The sequence below is a fragment of the Lissotriton vulgaris genome, chromosome 2_2 (assembly GCF_964263255.1).
Source record: "Lissotriton vulgaris chromosome 2_2, aLisVul1.2, whole genome shotgun sequence".
Lineage (NCBI taxonomy): Eukaryota > Metazoa > Chordata > Amphibia > Caudata > Salamandridae > Lissotriton > Lissotriton vulgaris.
In genome coordinates, this window is record NC_141688.1 from 317,414,880 (window position 1) to 317,431,544 (window position 16,665).

Sequence of the window (16,665 nt, forward strand, 5' to 3'; positions counted from 1 at the left end):
TAAAAAATGGACACCAGTCGTCATTCAACTAAATGCCTTGGTAATGGAGCATGCACTGGTTGCTGTGAACGGGCACACATCATCAGATCTTGCGGGTGCTTGCACCTATAATAGGGTCACTTGCCCCAGCAGAATAGACTACATCTTGGTCGACAGGAGACTGTGGAGATTTGTGTCAGATATGATAGTCATTCCATCCATCCATAGTGACCATAACCCCCTATCCCTTAGTTTGCGGAATTTCATAACTGAGGGGAAGTCCCTGCGCACTAATAGATCAACGCTGGCGACCAGAGAACTTGCACCCTCGGACTGCAAAAGATTCATTAAATGGCAAAAATTTGCCATTAATGAACAAAAGACTAGCGCCCTGGGGAAGATAGCAAGTGCTCAGACGGAGAAGCTCTCTGCTATTTGTAATAACGACCTAGGTCCTGCCCAGGCTGAAGTGATCTATGTGGAGACAATTGACAGGATGGCTGCTGTCTTTCTTGACTCTCGTGGGTCAAGTCAATTGAAGAGTAGGAAATCCACAGCCAAGTGGTACAACAAAGAATGTAGAGGGGCTAAATCTAAATTGTTAAGTGCCATTAAAACCTGTGATGCAGCTGAGGTTCGCTTAGCCCGAGCCGCGTACAGGCGAACACTACTGGCGGGAAAGAGGGCTTGGGATGCCTCACATTGGGAAGAGTTGAAGCTGGCTAGCCAGTCCAAAAATGGCGAACGGTTTTGGGCTTTAGTTAGAAGAGCAAACAATGGCGATACCGAACCACTACCTAATCACATTACGGATAGGGACTGGTTTGAACATTTTAGGAGGCTGTATGAAGGGCCAGGGGTACCCGATAGAAGCGAGCCCTCTGTTAACTGTATACCACCCTTGTCTGCCACCTCGACCTCCTTTGATCGTGTAGGACAGGCAGAAGTTGAGTCAGCTATAAATAAAATTGTTCAAGGTAAGGCACCAGGTCAGGATGGCATCCCTGGCGATCTGTTTCGTGCCAGCTCCAAGCAGTGGGCCAAGTTCTTCTCCCTTTTGATCAACGCCCTTCTCCATGGGTCCCCAGTCCCTAGCTCCTGGAAGGGGGCGGAGGTGATCCCTATTTATAAGAAGGGGTCAAGGGGCGACCCTGCCAACTATCGTCCAATCAGCTTGATTGATGCTGGTCAGAAGGTGGTTGGCAGGGTTCTTCTGGAAAGGATCCTCTCCTGGGCGGAGGAGAATAACATCATCTCCCATTTCCAGGCAGGCTTCAGGGCCTGCACAGGCACCGTCGACCAGGCATTTAGGCTGGTACTACTCCACTGAAAGACAGTATCCATTGGTAAAGGCGGTTTGTACCTGGCCTTTATTGACCTGAAGACCGCGTTCGATCTGATCCCTCGCGAGCGCTTGTGGGTGGTTTTGCAGGAGATGGGGCTTCCACTGCCCATTCTGAACCTGTTGTCCCACATGCACGACGGAACGTATGCATGCATCCGGTGGGGCACTCAGGAGCAGAAAACGGCTAAAATCCCTGTAAACAGAGGTGTTTGTCAAGGATGTGTCCTGGCGCCGACCCTCTTTTCTCTGTTTGTAAACGGGGTTGCCTCCTTTTCATCTGACATCGATGTTGATGCCCCCAGCTTGGCCGGTGTTAAAGTCCCCGCTATGCTTTTTGCTGACGACACGCTATTGGTTTCTAAAACGCCCATGGGGCTCCAAAAGCTTTTGGACCGGTTTTGTGTCTTCTGCAACTTAAGGGGCTTGGTTATCAACACCTCCAAAACTAAACTCCTTTATTTTAACCCCAGTAGGAAAGCAAACCGTTCGCTCATACTAAATGAGGAGCCACTAGAGCGTGTTAAATTATTTGACTATTTAGGGATTAGGATATCCGATCAACTTAAATGGAACCCACATATTTAAAAAATGGCCCTAAATCATAAACGTGTCGTGGGCGCCATCAGCAGGGAGCACAGATCCTCATTATCCAGACCCATAGCCCCTGCATTGGAGATCTATTCCGCAAAAGCCATAGGCAGCGCATTGTACGGAGCGGAGATATGGGGTTTCAATAATGTCGATTCCCTTGTCAAGGCTGAAAACAATTTCCTTAGGGAATCACTGTCCCAACCTAGGGGCACGCCTAACAAACCTCTTCAACACGACCTTGGCCGCAGATCTATTAAAGACCTTATAATCCTGCGTCCGCTACTCTATTGGGCTCGTCTGTGGCGTACACCTGAGCTAGCTAGCTACGCAGACGGCCTTAGAGAAGTCATGAATATGCCGGGGTCTTATAAAATTGTTTGGCTATCGAAGGTTAAGGAGTTGCTAACGGCCATTGGTTTTAGTGCTGCATGGGAGACCGGTGCACCGGTTTCTAAACTGGAGGTCAAGCGAGCATATTGGTTGTGGGTCGATGCGCAAGATGCTAGAGCAGACAATCTGGGTAGACTTACAGACGAGTTTCGTCTGCACAAGACAGTACACTCCCTCGAACCTTATATGGACTTCATTAGAAAACCCAATGATAGGGCCTTATACATTCAGTTTAGATTGGGAACTCTACCGGTTCGGGAACGTACCTCCAAGTGGAAACCCCCTCACCAACACTTGCCATTTGTCCATCTTATAAAGTTGCCCTAGAAAACATTCCACACCTTTTTTTTGTTTGCAGCGCCTACAACAAACCCCGATCGAAAAGGCTAAAACCTGTTTGTCGGCAGCTCGAGATCAGGAGCCATGTCTCTGCCTTAAGAATTTTACAGACAGACCCTAACACTCTATTGGCCTGTGGGGTAGCTAAATTCCTCGGTTGGGTATGGGTGATCAGATAAAAAGCCTTATGATTCATTTTATTAGGCAATTTTTTTATTTTTAAAATCACGTTCAAAGCTGTAAATGGTTTAATGCTTTTTTATTCTTGTTTTTTAATTGTTTATCAAGTCCTTTTTTAACCAAAAATGTATTGTATTTTAATCGCTATATGCTTTTAAGATATTTTTATATATTGAAATAAAGCTTTGATTGATTGATTGATTGATTGACTAAGAGGGCAGCCCTCCCCTTTGAGAGCAGTGTGAGTCTGAGTAAGCCGCGCGGCACACTGGCGCCACAACCACTATTTGCCCGCATTCATTGTTTCCAGGCAGAGTGCAGAGCTACATTGTAGCGCTCTCAGTCACTCCACAGAGCTGAGCGCGCCACAGATCATTTAACTACTTAGGAACTCAGCTCAACAAGCAGCACGTCTCTCTCTCGGAGCAGCAGAGAGCCTGGGCATTTTGCCACCTGCCAGGCGCGCTGATGGCGTGCCTGGCAGGTGGCAAAATGCATGACAATGCATTTAAGTGCGGTGATGCGGATCACCGCACTGAAATGCATGAGCGTCACACCTGATGCGTGACGCTTGGCAGGACTGTGGGCACCGTCAAGGCTTCCATGGCCATGGGCCTCCTTCATGCGAGCATCGCTGCGTGCCCCAGCAGAGAGGCCAAGGATTGCATGGACACACCACTTGCATGTTTGGAGTCCCACTGAGGGGCTCGCACTGCTATCACCCCAACACCACTGCCCCAAGAGCTGCCAGAACAGCACTCTTATCTGGTCCCACCTCTCTTCTGACACTGGACACAGGTCCACGCACGAATAGCTCTTTCACACCAGCTTTTTTCTTTGCATTTTGTTGTTTATAGTATTGAGTATCGGGGTGTGATTATAAGCTTTAATTAGATAAGATACTAATGCATACAGGGCTTTAGGGCGCTGCAACCTGTGTACCCACACCTGACCTGGAGTGGGGAACACTGTGTTTAGAAATAACTTATGGGTTTAAAAGCACCTGCTGCAGAGTTCCTTGTGTGACCAGAAGTTTTCATGCAACAATAAAAATGTCAAGATAACTCTGGTGTTTAATGGAACTGCTGGAGAGCATTGGAGTTTTGTTTATTGGCAGTTTTGACTCATCATAAAGTAGTGCAGAGGGTTAATATGCCCGCTGTCAAAGAACGTGTGACATGCAGATCAAAGAACTGTATTTCATTTGGATAGCTCAGTGGATAAGTGTTTTTGTCACAAAAAATTGTTTTGTTACTTGCAGTGCAAAAGTTACAATATGACTATAACAAAGTAACCTATGAACACAGAGCTGCGTGCCATCTGCATGGTATAGGTTAGAACATTATGCCCCCCAATCTTTTGTTATCCTGTTGAAGGGAAAAATCTCTATTAAGAAACGACAAGGAAGAAACAAGTTGACTAAACAATATGAGTTTAATGCATTAATCAGCTGGGAGATCAGCCAGGCTCAGCCGAGACTGCAATCTGATGTCCAACGCACAGTTCAAAAGCAGTGGCTTATATACTCTAAAACCACACTAGGAAAACGTTACAAACATAGGATTTATGTCACAAATGGGTAGATTAAATCAGCAGTTACAATAACTTCTTGGAAACAAGGCACATTTCAGTGTAGGCCACATGGCCCTCGCCTCGCGTGTTTAATGGAAACCTACTCAGTGTTGTTTCTATTTTCAGAATCTAAACGTTAGTAGCAAACATTTCACATACATCTGTTTTCCTGCATAGAGAGGGATTATATCTTTGCTGAATGCTTATTGGCTACGCTTATCTGACCGTTTGCATGTGGTTGCATCCATCATGCCTTACATCATGTAGGTGTGACATGTGGTTTTCAACAGAAGCGGACATTCGTGTCATCATGAACAGTGGCAAAGCTTGCATCTAGACCAGTCCAACCTGTGTACGTACTTTATCTATGTGTGCCTGCATCAGTAACATGATTACAAAGCAAACCGACTTTAATATGATTGATACATTTTGCCGTCTCTCTAGCAGATGGAATGTGTGGTAACCTAATTTTGTAGTTTCTCCACTTAAGCACTACCAGTTTCCTGAGTCTAAAAGAAGATATGATCTACGCTTCATGCAGAATCTCAACTTGTTAGCCAAAGGCTACTTCCTGAGTTTTCAGCGAACTTTGTGACCGTATTAGTTCAGCCCAACCCATTGTCCTTTGTGACATGCAATTTTTGAACTATTTCTCGCAGTGGCCTGTGTTCCTCCTGGGGCCTAGAACTGCTTCCAACTTCAAATCTTTGCATGGAAGTTGCAGGCCTCAAGTCTGTGTGTGTTTATGTATAATGTATTCTATTTTTCCCTATATCATTCCCCCCTCTAGTTGATTCTTCAACAACTTCTCCTCCCATCTTCATAGGGAATCTCCTCAAGTATAACACTCTGTTCTATGGCATCCGTGATACTTTTCCTAACCAGAAATGCTCCTCGTACGCTAGCTGTCATCCTTTTGCCACAACTTCAAACAGGGGAACCCTACTCACAAGGAACCAGGGTACTTATTATATACAGAGAAACAGCGGTTCCAGTGGCTAATAAGGCAGAATGATTCAAACAATGTATATGCACAATCGCAATAGGTTTATGAAGGATCTAGTAATGTCCAACAACAAAATAAATCTTCTACACAGTTTTGTTCTATAATGTTTATAAAAAACACAGTAAATCGTATAAACACGTTCTTAAATTTAAACAGCGAAATATTTTGTGCATTGTGTCCCCAAGTGAAATGGAACCAAAAAAGTGACTATATACAGTGAACATTTTACAAGAGGTTTCCATAGGTTTCACGTAACTACCCCTCAATATACATTTTAACAGCCTAGATATACAATGACCCAGCTGTGTGATGTCTGTTCTATAAGCTTGTCGACAGTGTTTCGACCCTTCTCTGAGTATGGGGTCTCTTCAGGACTCCTAGTGTATGACCAACCAAAAATGTGAATTGGTAGGCATGATAGTATAATCCACTATGGTTCAAATAAATATATTAAAAAAGGCCACATATCTAGAAAATGTCTTAGGTCAGGTCATTGTAAATAAAAATTGTAAATTGATACTTGTATAGCGCACTACTCACCCGCAAGGGTCTCAAGGCGCTTGTACGAATACCGCTGTGGAACCCGTCCTGGCTTTCCCTGTGAGGCGTCCACTCTTGGGCACCCCCAGGGTGAAGGCCAGGCATCCTTAGCATTGTGGGGGCCGTTGTGGAGATTAAGCAAGCTATTGCCCAGAGTTGCAGAATGAGACTCTATGATTAGAATAGGCACGAGGCGAGAATTATCAGGCCCGTGGAATTTTTATTTGAGCCCTAAACCCGCCGAGGCGGGGAATTGAACCCTGGTCCGGGCTAGACCTCTGCATCAGGGTCTGCCGCTCTAACCATTGAGCCACACTTCTGCACTTAGAGCTAACATAGAATACAGGTCAGGCCAAACGACGGATCACTATATCGTGGATGGGCACTGCTCCTCCAAAGATTGAACTGTGGTTGCAATGTTTGGGTGAGTGGGCGGCGGCAGAAGCAGTCAGAATGAAGAGAGTTCGACTGGATGAGAAATTGGAGGATGATCTGCGGGCATGGACGACCATGCTGGCGGATATAAAAGACCTGCAAGCCCCGACATGTGAATTGGTAGGCATGGTAGTATAATCCACTATGGTTCAAATAAATATATAAAAAATGGCTGCATATCTAGAAAATGTCTTAGGTCAGGTCATTGTGCACTTAGAGCTAACATAGAATACAGGTCAGGCCAAACGATGGGTCGCTATATCGTGGATGGGCACTGCTCCTCCAAAGATTGAACTGTGGTTGCAAGATTTGGGTCAGTGGGCGGCGGCAGAAGCAGTCAGAATGAAGAGAGTTCGACGGGATGAGAAATTGGAGGATGATCTGCGGGCATGGACCACCATACTGGCGGATATAAAAGACCTGCAAGCCCCGACATTAGCATCCTGATAGGCAATGCCCCACATGACGGACATTGACGCATTATGCCTCACTAGACGCTGCAGTAGCTATGTAGTGAGTGTCAAGACCTAAATAACCTTGGACAATGTAAGAGGGGGAGTGACGCTGACAACTTGAGGTTGGGTGGGGGTGGGTTCTGGGTAGTTGGGTTCTTACATGATTATCTTAGCTTGAAAATACAAGGTGGCGTAGTGGAACGGATACATGTCTACTGTACTGTTGTGAGAAAATTGTAACAATTGTATACAGATATCAGATGTGTCTATATTGCTGGATGTAACAGCCTGATTCATGAAAACCGGATTCTGCGATTCTCAATTAGCGATTAACTGCGAATCGCAATTGAGAAATCGCAGAACGGAATTCATGATGTTTTGCGATAAAAAAAAGCGATTCGCACACGGCCGCAAAAGCCGTTAGCGATTATCGATAATCGCAGAAAAATCGCTATTTCCGGCTACATCCGTGTCGGATTTGCGATATCGCAAATAGCGATATCGCTAATTGCGAGATCGCAAAAAGCAAGATCGCAAAATCGCGAGATCGGGAAAACGGGAAGTCGCATTTCGAGCACAGTGATAACATCACAACCAGGAAGCAGCCAGTTCCCACCCCCATTCACCACAGTGAGGCAGACCTCGAGTCAGCAACTGGGAGAGCTCCTGCAATTCTGCTTGGAATACTACTTTCAAACTACACTGCAGCTATGTCTGAGGAGGCAGTTCCTGGGCCCAGCAAAACCACAGGGCGGAAGAGAAAGTTAAAGTTCTCCGAGCAGGAGCTGGAGCACTTAATTGAAGGGGTGGTGGCGAACCACTCCAAACTGTTCGGGAAGGACTCAAGGAGGGTGGCCGAGCAAGAGAAACGCAGGATCTGGGTGGGCACAGCGTCCGCGGTGAACTCTGTGGGTGTGGCCGACAGGTCACTGGACGAACTTAAGAAACGCTGGTACGACCTCCGAGGTCGTGCCAAAGAGAAGGTAGCTGAGAGGCTTGGAGAGTCCCTGGGCACTGGAGGGGGAGGACCTACAGTCCCCCCAAACACCCCCTTGGAGGATCAAGTAGAAGACACGCTGGAGAGGGTGGCGTGCATCGGAGTGACCCGTCTGGACTCATCCCGCCCCACCCAAGACATCCAAGGTAAGTGGCATGCGACTGCGACCCTGTCCCCTATGAATGGCCATGACCATATAGCCTCCCATAATGTTCCATAGTCATGCCATTGTTGCACATCAGGTAATGCCCTAAAGCATTGTGGAACATGTAGTGTGGCCACAATGTAGAAGTACCACAATGCAGCCAGACAGGGTCCAAAGTACGCAAAGCCATAGGCAGTCAGGGAATGTCACCCAGCATGCATGTAGCAACTGCACGTGTGACAGATACATGCAACTAATGAACGTCCACTTCCCCTCACAGGTGGCGCAGACAGCAGCGACAGCGAGAGGCTGCAAATAGATGAGGAAGCACAGGATGAGGAGGAGGTGCCGTCACATACACAGCCTCCAGCCCCTGCCGCAGCAACAACTCCTGCAGCCAGGTCCACCACCAGTGTGCCCCCAGCCTCTGCCGCAGCAACTACTCCAGCAGCCAGGCCCACTACCAGTGTGCCCCCAGCCTCTGCCGCAGCAACTACTCCAGCAGCCAGGCCCACTACCAGTGTGCCCCCAGCCTCTGCCGCAGCAACTACTCCCGCAGCCAGGCCCACTACCAGTGTGCCTCCAGCCCCTGCCGCACCAGCAACGCCTACCGTGACACCACCAGCAGCTGGTGCTTCAACATCAGGGCCCGCGACAGCGGGAACACAGCGGCCACCCACTGTGTCAGGCCAGCAGAGCAGGCGTGGCAGGTCTCGCCTGCAGACCAATGCACCTATCACCAGGAGGGGGAATGGACAGCGGCTGGCGAGAATGAGTGTGGAACGACGCATGCTCCGTATTCATCAGCTGCAGGCACGCCGGCAAGGGGCCATACAGTTGCAGCTGTATAACATTGGCCGCAATGTGGCCGGTGTGGGGGACCGGATGGACCGCATGACGGCAGCCATGGAGGCCAACACAGCTGCAATGACATCGCAGCGCAACGCAGCCCGCCTCCGCCACCGTCAGCTACTGACCCGGCTGACGGCCTACACCCGGTCCAATTATGTAATAGGCAATGCCACCTCACAGTTATCGCGCTGGTCCCTTGCGCAGCAGCAGCAGCTCATCCAGTGCTGCGAGGATGTGGCCAGGGTACTTGAGCACCTGACCACTGCCGTGACAGCACTTCACCCTGCTCTACCTGCCACTGTTGGGGGTGATGATGCCAGTGAGGGGACATCGAGTGTGAGCAGCCACTCTGCCTCACACGTAGGGGCACGCAGACGCAGCACCAGGCCCACTGCAGGAACACGTGCCTTGGATGAGGATGAGCCACAGAGGCGCTTGGGTGGTTCGCGCCGGAGGGGCACATGACTTAATAGGACTTGTACAGGCACAGGCTGAACATAAGCCTGCCCTGTGTATTGGACACAGCAGTATGCTGAAATACTGTTAGCAATGGCAAGATTGAAACTGGTACCATTATTGTGAATGAAACAATAATATTTAATTTAGCATCACACATTGGCGTTGTGTCATTATTACATTTTGCATGCAATTGTGATTTGTGGGGTGAGGGTAGAGGGTGCACTAGAAACTGTTCAGTGTGATGTGGTTGCGACGTCTGTGGCCTTCAGCTGGGTTCTCCCCGCGTGCATGACGCGCATGTGCAGGTGGCCTGTCGTAAATATTTAATTTACCATCTTAATTTCTATGCAGGTAAGTACTTAATCAATAATAACTCAATCGGAAAGAAAGAAACAGAGTCCGTGGTGTTAGAGTTCTTAGGGGTTTTATTCCTTAAAAAGGAATGGTCATGACCTGGATATCAGGTTCCTGGCACCACACAGGGTCCAGGAAGGGATAGAGCCCACTTTTATTGACAATACATAGCTTATATACTTAATTTACACCATAGAAACCAATATAGGAGGCGTAACAGCTGAGAGAAGACAAGATAACAGCATCCACGTGTTACTAGTACGTAATCAGAAGGCGTGGACTAGGCATGAACATAGAGGTGTGCGCTAGAAACGTCACAGATAGGTGTCACAAAGGGGTGGCACTAAACAGAAAGTTGCAATGTCAGCAGAAATCGGAGGCTTGGATGCGCGCGCAGCTGCATGACGTGTGATTGACGTGAAAACTGGAGGGTGCAGGGGATTTGACATTTACACTAGCGGAAAGAGACAGAAGTCTGGCATGTCAGATCAACTTGTACTTCTATCATATCTGATATCTGATGTTTGGGAACCATATTATCTTGGACGGAAAAGGTCTCTGGGGCAGAAGCTATTCTATACTGACTGTGAGTGCGTGTATAAGCGCCTAAGTGTCTGCATGAGAATGCGTGGGGGCATGGGCCTTCCATGGGAGCATGGTAACAGAGGCTATGAATTACTTGCACGGAGACAGGCCGGCCCTTTCGCCCTGCAGCTGGGGAGATGTTTACTGAAACTAGTAGGCAGGAATGTATTTTCGAGGAGCGGAACAGATAATTCGAAGGTTGAAGTCAGTCTTGGCAGGCAGCAGGCTGAGCTGAGCGCGGTGGGCCGCGCTGGAAGTAAGTCAGAGTTCACGGGTACAGAGACAGCCTGGGCTGAGGCTTTCAGAGTCAGAAGCCAGAAAAAGGCTCGATGGCAGAAATTCAGGGCCTACTTTGCCAGAGCAGAAAAACGTATAAAGTACACTACAAAAAGACGTTGGCATAGCATACTTAGGAACGGACTATTCAACCCATTCAGGGTGGGTCTGAAAGAGGACATGTTAACGTTGGACGCAAATGTATTTGCGTCTTCATAGCTGGCACAGGAGGGAAGTTACATGCACTTTAAGCTGGTACATGGAGACGGTGGGGTACACGCTAGGGAACACAACTTGACCATAAAATTTATATTTCCTCATTCCCTCCTTGTTCCCTACGGACCCTTCATGATATATCGATCCTCATGAATCGATCAGTTTGTTCTTGTAACATCATTTGCTCGTCTTTCTTCCTTCGGCGTTGTGAGAGAAAACCGGAATGTTCAATACAAGATGTGGCACACAGTCCACAGATCGCTGGCCCACACTGTAAGCACAGGCAGCAACTGAATACTAGGACTAGGCCAATGCCTAGGAAGGATAGTATCTTCCATCCCCAAGCGGTTAACGTTGTCCAGAACCAACCGGACCAAGTCCAGGTGCCTGGATTCTGATGTATCAGATTTGCAATTTTATGAAGACGTGTAATAGCTTTGTATACGGATGGCGCGTTTTCTGGAATGAAAACACAGCAACTTGACCCGATGACCTTACAGGCTCCACCTCTATCTGCCAAGATGACGTCAATAACAAGACGATTCTGAAGAACAACAACCCGCATGGCGGACTGCTCTTCGGTTAAGTTACCTAAGGCGGAGGCAGTTTCATTTACTACTGCTTCAAGTGTTCTAGTTAATCTGCGTATTAATTTACTATTTTGGACGGGGCCTAAAAAGAAAAAGAATCCTTTATTAAAATCTGTGTATTGCTCCCATGCCGTTTCTGTGTAGTCGACAAGCGAGAGATCTCTTCTGAGTCTATTCTTTACTAGATTCGTATTTCTGTGATAATCAGGAGGGGCTAGAAAAACAGGTGGCAGAAGGAATGCAATGTAACAGGTACCATCCCAATCTGGAGGTAAACGTATGTATGCGGTATGACCACAAACAAAGTATGAATGACGGGTAGCTCTAAAAGAAGATTTGCCTTGATCACTGAATTCGACCACAGTAGTACATTTACTATGACCTAAGTGTACTGAGCCTTTCTTACTGACACATAATTCACCAGTGACTGGTAATACTGACATGGCAGGGAGAACTGGTGCAGCTTCCGATTCGACAGTAAGAATCATAAGGTTAATTGTGTAATTACCTAATCCATATACTTCATTTTCTATGTCAGTTCCTATTCTAGTGGGAAGTCCCTTCTTGTCAGGGTAACAGACGTTAAGCAGAACTAAGTTCAAGTTTCCCCAAACCCAGCTCCCTTTGTAAACAGCAATATCAGGATCTAAGGAATTAATTATTGTAAACCATGCACCACAGGAGCCATTGTGAGTGAACGGGTACGGAAAGAGGGGCAGAGCTCCCTTGTATTTCTGGTAGGGAGGGAGTCGGCCACATATCCAGCAGTTTGTAGCATTGTTAGTCTGGTGGGAATGATGTAACATACTAATGAATGTGTTGTTGCGCAGCGCAAGTCTGTAAGAAAGTTCATGTGGAGGTAACTCGCTAAAAGAATGTTCAGCAGAAACATTGTAAGCAGATTGTTCACGCTTGAAAATAGGAAAGTAGATAGGAAGTAGTATACTTGCAACAATAATCAGAAGACTTAGAAAAAACATGATTAATAATGTCACTATACAGTGACTACGCAGTGATTTGCAATATGTACGTTTCTTGAGTTGTCTCTCTCTCTCTCTATCTCGATCTAGGGGATACATGTCAGAAACTATTTAACCGATTCACCTAGGGGAGGACTTAAACAATTAAACTGTCTGACTTGCTAGATCGAAGCTTGAGTTTATACTCCTCTTGGGGAGTTTTCTCTCGTTCGGAAACTTTAAAGTCACTAGGCTCGATACAGTCTTTGGAAGGGGTGGACGAGCCTGGGTCTGGTTTCAGTTCATTGCATAGTTTGATATGGCTCGTGTGGATCCACCCCTTTCTCCCCTCCACCTTCACTGCGGTCCTTGTAGTAAGAAGGACGGTCTTCGGCGCTTTCCAGCGGGGCTCCAGCGGACTTTTCCTGTCAAAGTTCCTTATTAACACCAGGTCGCCAGGACGGACATCATGCGGCTTTACATCAGTGTTGTCAGGGAAGGCTGCGGCAACCTGTGAACGACATGATTGGAGTGCAGACATCAAGGAGGCAAGGTAATCTGTCAACATATTACAATCGACATCAGTAATTTTCTTAGGAATGGGCGTCCCCCACATATTCGGTGGTCTACCAAAAACCACTTCGTACGGGGATAGTCCTGATCTCGAGTGGGCAACCATCCTCATATAGAACAGTGCCACTGGCAGGGCGACTATCCAGTCGACCCCTTTCTCTTGACATATTTTAGCAAGGCGTGTCTTTAGTGTCTGATTATGCCTCTCTACAAGGCCTGCGGCTTCGGGATGTCGGACACAATGGAATTTCCACTGGTATCCTAGCAGCAAGGAAACTTCTTTCATTAATTCGGATGAGAATGGCTGTCCGTTATCTGAGTACACGACACAAGGCAAGCCGTATCGTGGGAAGAATTCACGAACCAGCTGCTTGGCAGTGGTCGGAGCAGTGTAATCTGGGACTGGATATGCTTCGGTCCAACGGGAAAGTGCACAAACAATTACGAGGACATATTTGAATCCTCGACAACGGTCCATCTGGATATAATCCATCTGGAGGACTTCAAAAGGGTGATCGGGAGGATGAAATCCACCTTGCTCTACAGGGACGCTTTTACCTGGATTGAACTGACAACAGATCATGCAAGTACGCACTTTCTGTTTTGCTGCTGCTCGCAAGTGTTTATTGCTCCAAAGATTTTGTAAACTGTCTAACATCGCTTTTTCTCCTAGATGTGCTGGACTATGTGCTGTATTGATCATGACTTGAACCATAGAGTCAGGGAGAAACTATGTAGATTTTCCCTTCGTCATCCAACCTTGATCTGTCTGGATCCCTCCTAGTTCGGTCCATTTCTTTATTTCATCTGAGGTAGCATGTGTCTGAATATCGATAACATCTAGTGCGGGATCCCTGACTGTCATACAATGTGTCGGTACTATTGTCTTTGTCATGTCTGTTGTCTGAGTGTGAGTCAGTGCTGTATGTTTCGCTGTCTGGTCTGCCAGGTCGTTACCCTGGGAAACAGAATCTGTGACTTTAGTATGTGCTTTACACTTCATGACGGATATGCCTGAAGGCAGATGTATTGCTTCTAACAGTGCTTGAATGAGGGGACCGTGTTGGATCTTGGCACCATGAGAGGTCAAAAAACCTCGTTCTTGCCATAACATTCCGAAGTCGTGTACAACTCCGAACGCATAACGGGAATCAGTGTATATGTTAACATTTCTGTTCTTGGCTAGGATACAGGCTCGGGTCAGAGCGATAAGCTCTGCCGCTTGAGCGGACAGTGTGTCAATACGATGTGTTTCTTTAACTTCAGTTTCAGTGGTCACTGCATATGCGGCCACTAATTCTCCTGTGCTTGTTCTCATACATGAACCATCCACATAAAGTGTCAGGTCTGGATTTGTCAATGGAACATCTGTTAAGTCTCGTCGAGGCTTTGTTACTGCATTAATGATCTCTATACAATCATGCGGGCTGGATCTGTCATAATTGAAGGTAACAGTGTTGCGGGGTTCAGAATGCTGCAGCGTCTGATTTCTATGTGTGGCTGGAATAGCGTTAATTCGTAACCTGTCAGTCGTGCTATAGTCAAGTGCTGGGTCTGGGTTCTGTTTAAAAGAACCTCTACAGAATGTGGAACTTGTACTGTTAACTGATGTCCTAAAACAATTGAATCGCTCTGTCTGATTGCTAATGCTGTTGCTGCTACGGACTTCAAGCACGCAGGGAGTGCCTGGGCTACTGAATCCAATGTACTTGAAAAATAAGCGCAAGGCTTATGTGAACCTGCTTGGTCTTGAGTGAGGACAGACAACGCTGTACCATCACGTTCTGTAACAAAAAGTGTAAACGGTTTATTGTAACATGGTGTCGCTAAAACTGGTGCTCGGCATAATGCTTTCTTTAATTCCTCAAAGGCTTGTGTGTGTTCCTGAGTCCAAGGAAGGACAGTCGAAGTCGCTGCCTCCTGTGTCGTTAACTGGATGAGTGGTTTAGCTAGAAATGCATATTGAGGAATCCATTGTCTGCAGTACGATGTGAGGCCTATAAAGGCCCGCACTTCCTTTTGTGTCTGGGGTCGTGGCATATTTACAATTAACTGAATGCGATCGGGAGTGAGCTGTCTCCCCACTTTGGACAGCAAGTGACCCAAGTACACAACTTGCTGAACACAGAATTGTAGCTTCGAAGGAGACACCTTGTGTCCCTTGTCGGCCAGAAAATGTAAAACTGTCAGTGATGCTTGTTCGCATTCGGGCTCACTTCGTGCGGTGATCAGCAGATCATCGACGTATTGCAGTAAAGCGGTGTTAACTGGCATTTGAATACAATCTAGTTGTCTTTTCAGTGCTTGGCTATAGATGCTGGGGCTTTCTGTGAATCCTTGAGGTGCGCGGGAAAATTTGAAACTTCGTCCATTTAAACTGAATCCGAAAAGATATTGGCTCTCTGGATCAATAGGTACACTAAAGAAAGCGTTCTTGAGGTCAATTACAGTAAAGAACGTTGCTTCAGAATCAATAGCAGTCAATAGGGAAGAGATATCGGGGACCACAGGATACTGTGGTACAATGCATTTATTCAGCTCTCTTAGATCAATCACCAGCCGATATACTGGCGGTGCATTGGGATCAGTACGTTTAAGAATCGGAATGATAGGTGAATTACAGATATTGGAGTCGGTCTCTACGACCACTCCTTGGGCAATGAGCTCTTCAATGATTTCCAGTAAAGCCACTACAGCATCAGGTGGTAACTTGTATTGTCTGATTCGGGGTAGAACAACTCCTGTCTTGAGTGTAACACGGTATGGAGTGATATGCATACAACCTACATCAGTTGGGCCTTTTGCCCACAAGTGATCTGGTACATTTTTCAATCTGACATCAAACTCACGTAATACATAATGACCCTTGAAATCCCGCAGAAAGAGGCTAACTCCCTCCGGGGAACAGCAGATTATGGCTCCTAGAGCCTTCAATGTTTTTATTCCTAACAGATTTTCTGGACATGATTTCGTAAGTAGCAAGTCTGTAACACGTGATAATGGACCCACAGCCAGGGGGACTGGTTCAGATACTTTATTTACAATGGGCTGTCCTGAAAAACCAAGGGAAACATTCTGTGAGCCTGAGAGGGGTGCCCCTGGGACTTCGTTATGGCTGATTGTTGTGCGGCTTGCCCCTGTGTCAATTAAAAACTTTCTGTCTTTTCCCAATACTTGACTGTGTACATAAGGACCCTCTTGATCTACAGGAATTTCAATAAGAGGCAAGCCAAATTCCCTCTCTAGGCTGTTTCATGTGTATCATTGATAGTCGGGGTAAGCGGATTGGGCATACTGGTACATCTGTTGGGAAACTTGTTGAGTCGCGGCAGTGGGCTGTGGCTGGGATACCGCTACTGTCTGTGCTGTATGAGATGACGCGTGCATAGGCTGTGTATTCTGCATGGGCTGTACGTTCTGTGAGGTCTGTTGCTGGGCCTGATCTTGTCTTGGTGGATGCGGTCTCTCTTTAGTTTTACCCGTAGATATGTTATGTTTCAGAACTGGACATTCATGTACGTAGTGGCCTGGCTGCTTGCAATAGTTGCATGTCCCTTTAACGGGAGCTGTGGCGTGACTTGTCTGGGTCGTACCCTTTCTGTGTCCGTCGGTTGGGACCGACTGGGCTACTAGCATTTTCATTTTCGTGTCTTTCATACGTTTCTGTTCCTGATCCTGTTCTTCTCTAATTCTGTTCTGATGGTATTGTAACATTTGTAACATCTGTGATGGCGTATTTGCTTGCCATGTACTCTCAACCTTGTATACACGGTTTTTTACTGCTAACAGGGAATTCTCGACTAACTTTGATACAAAAAGATGCGGGT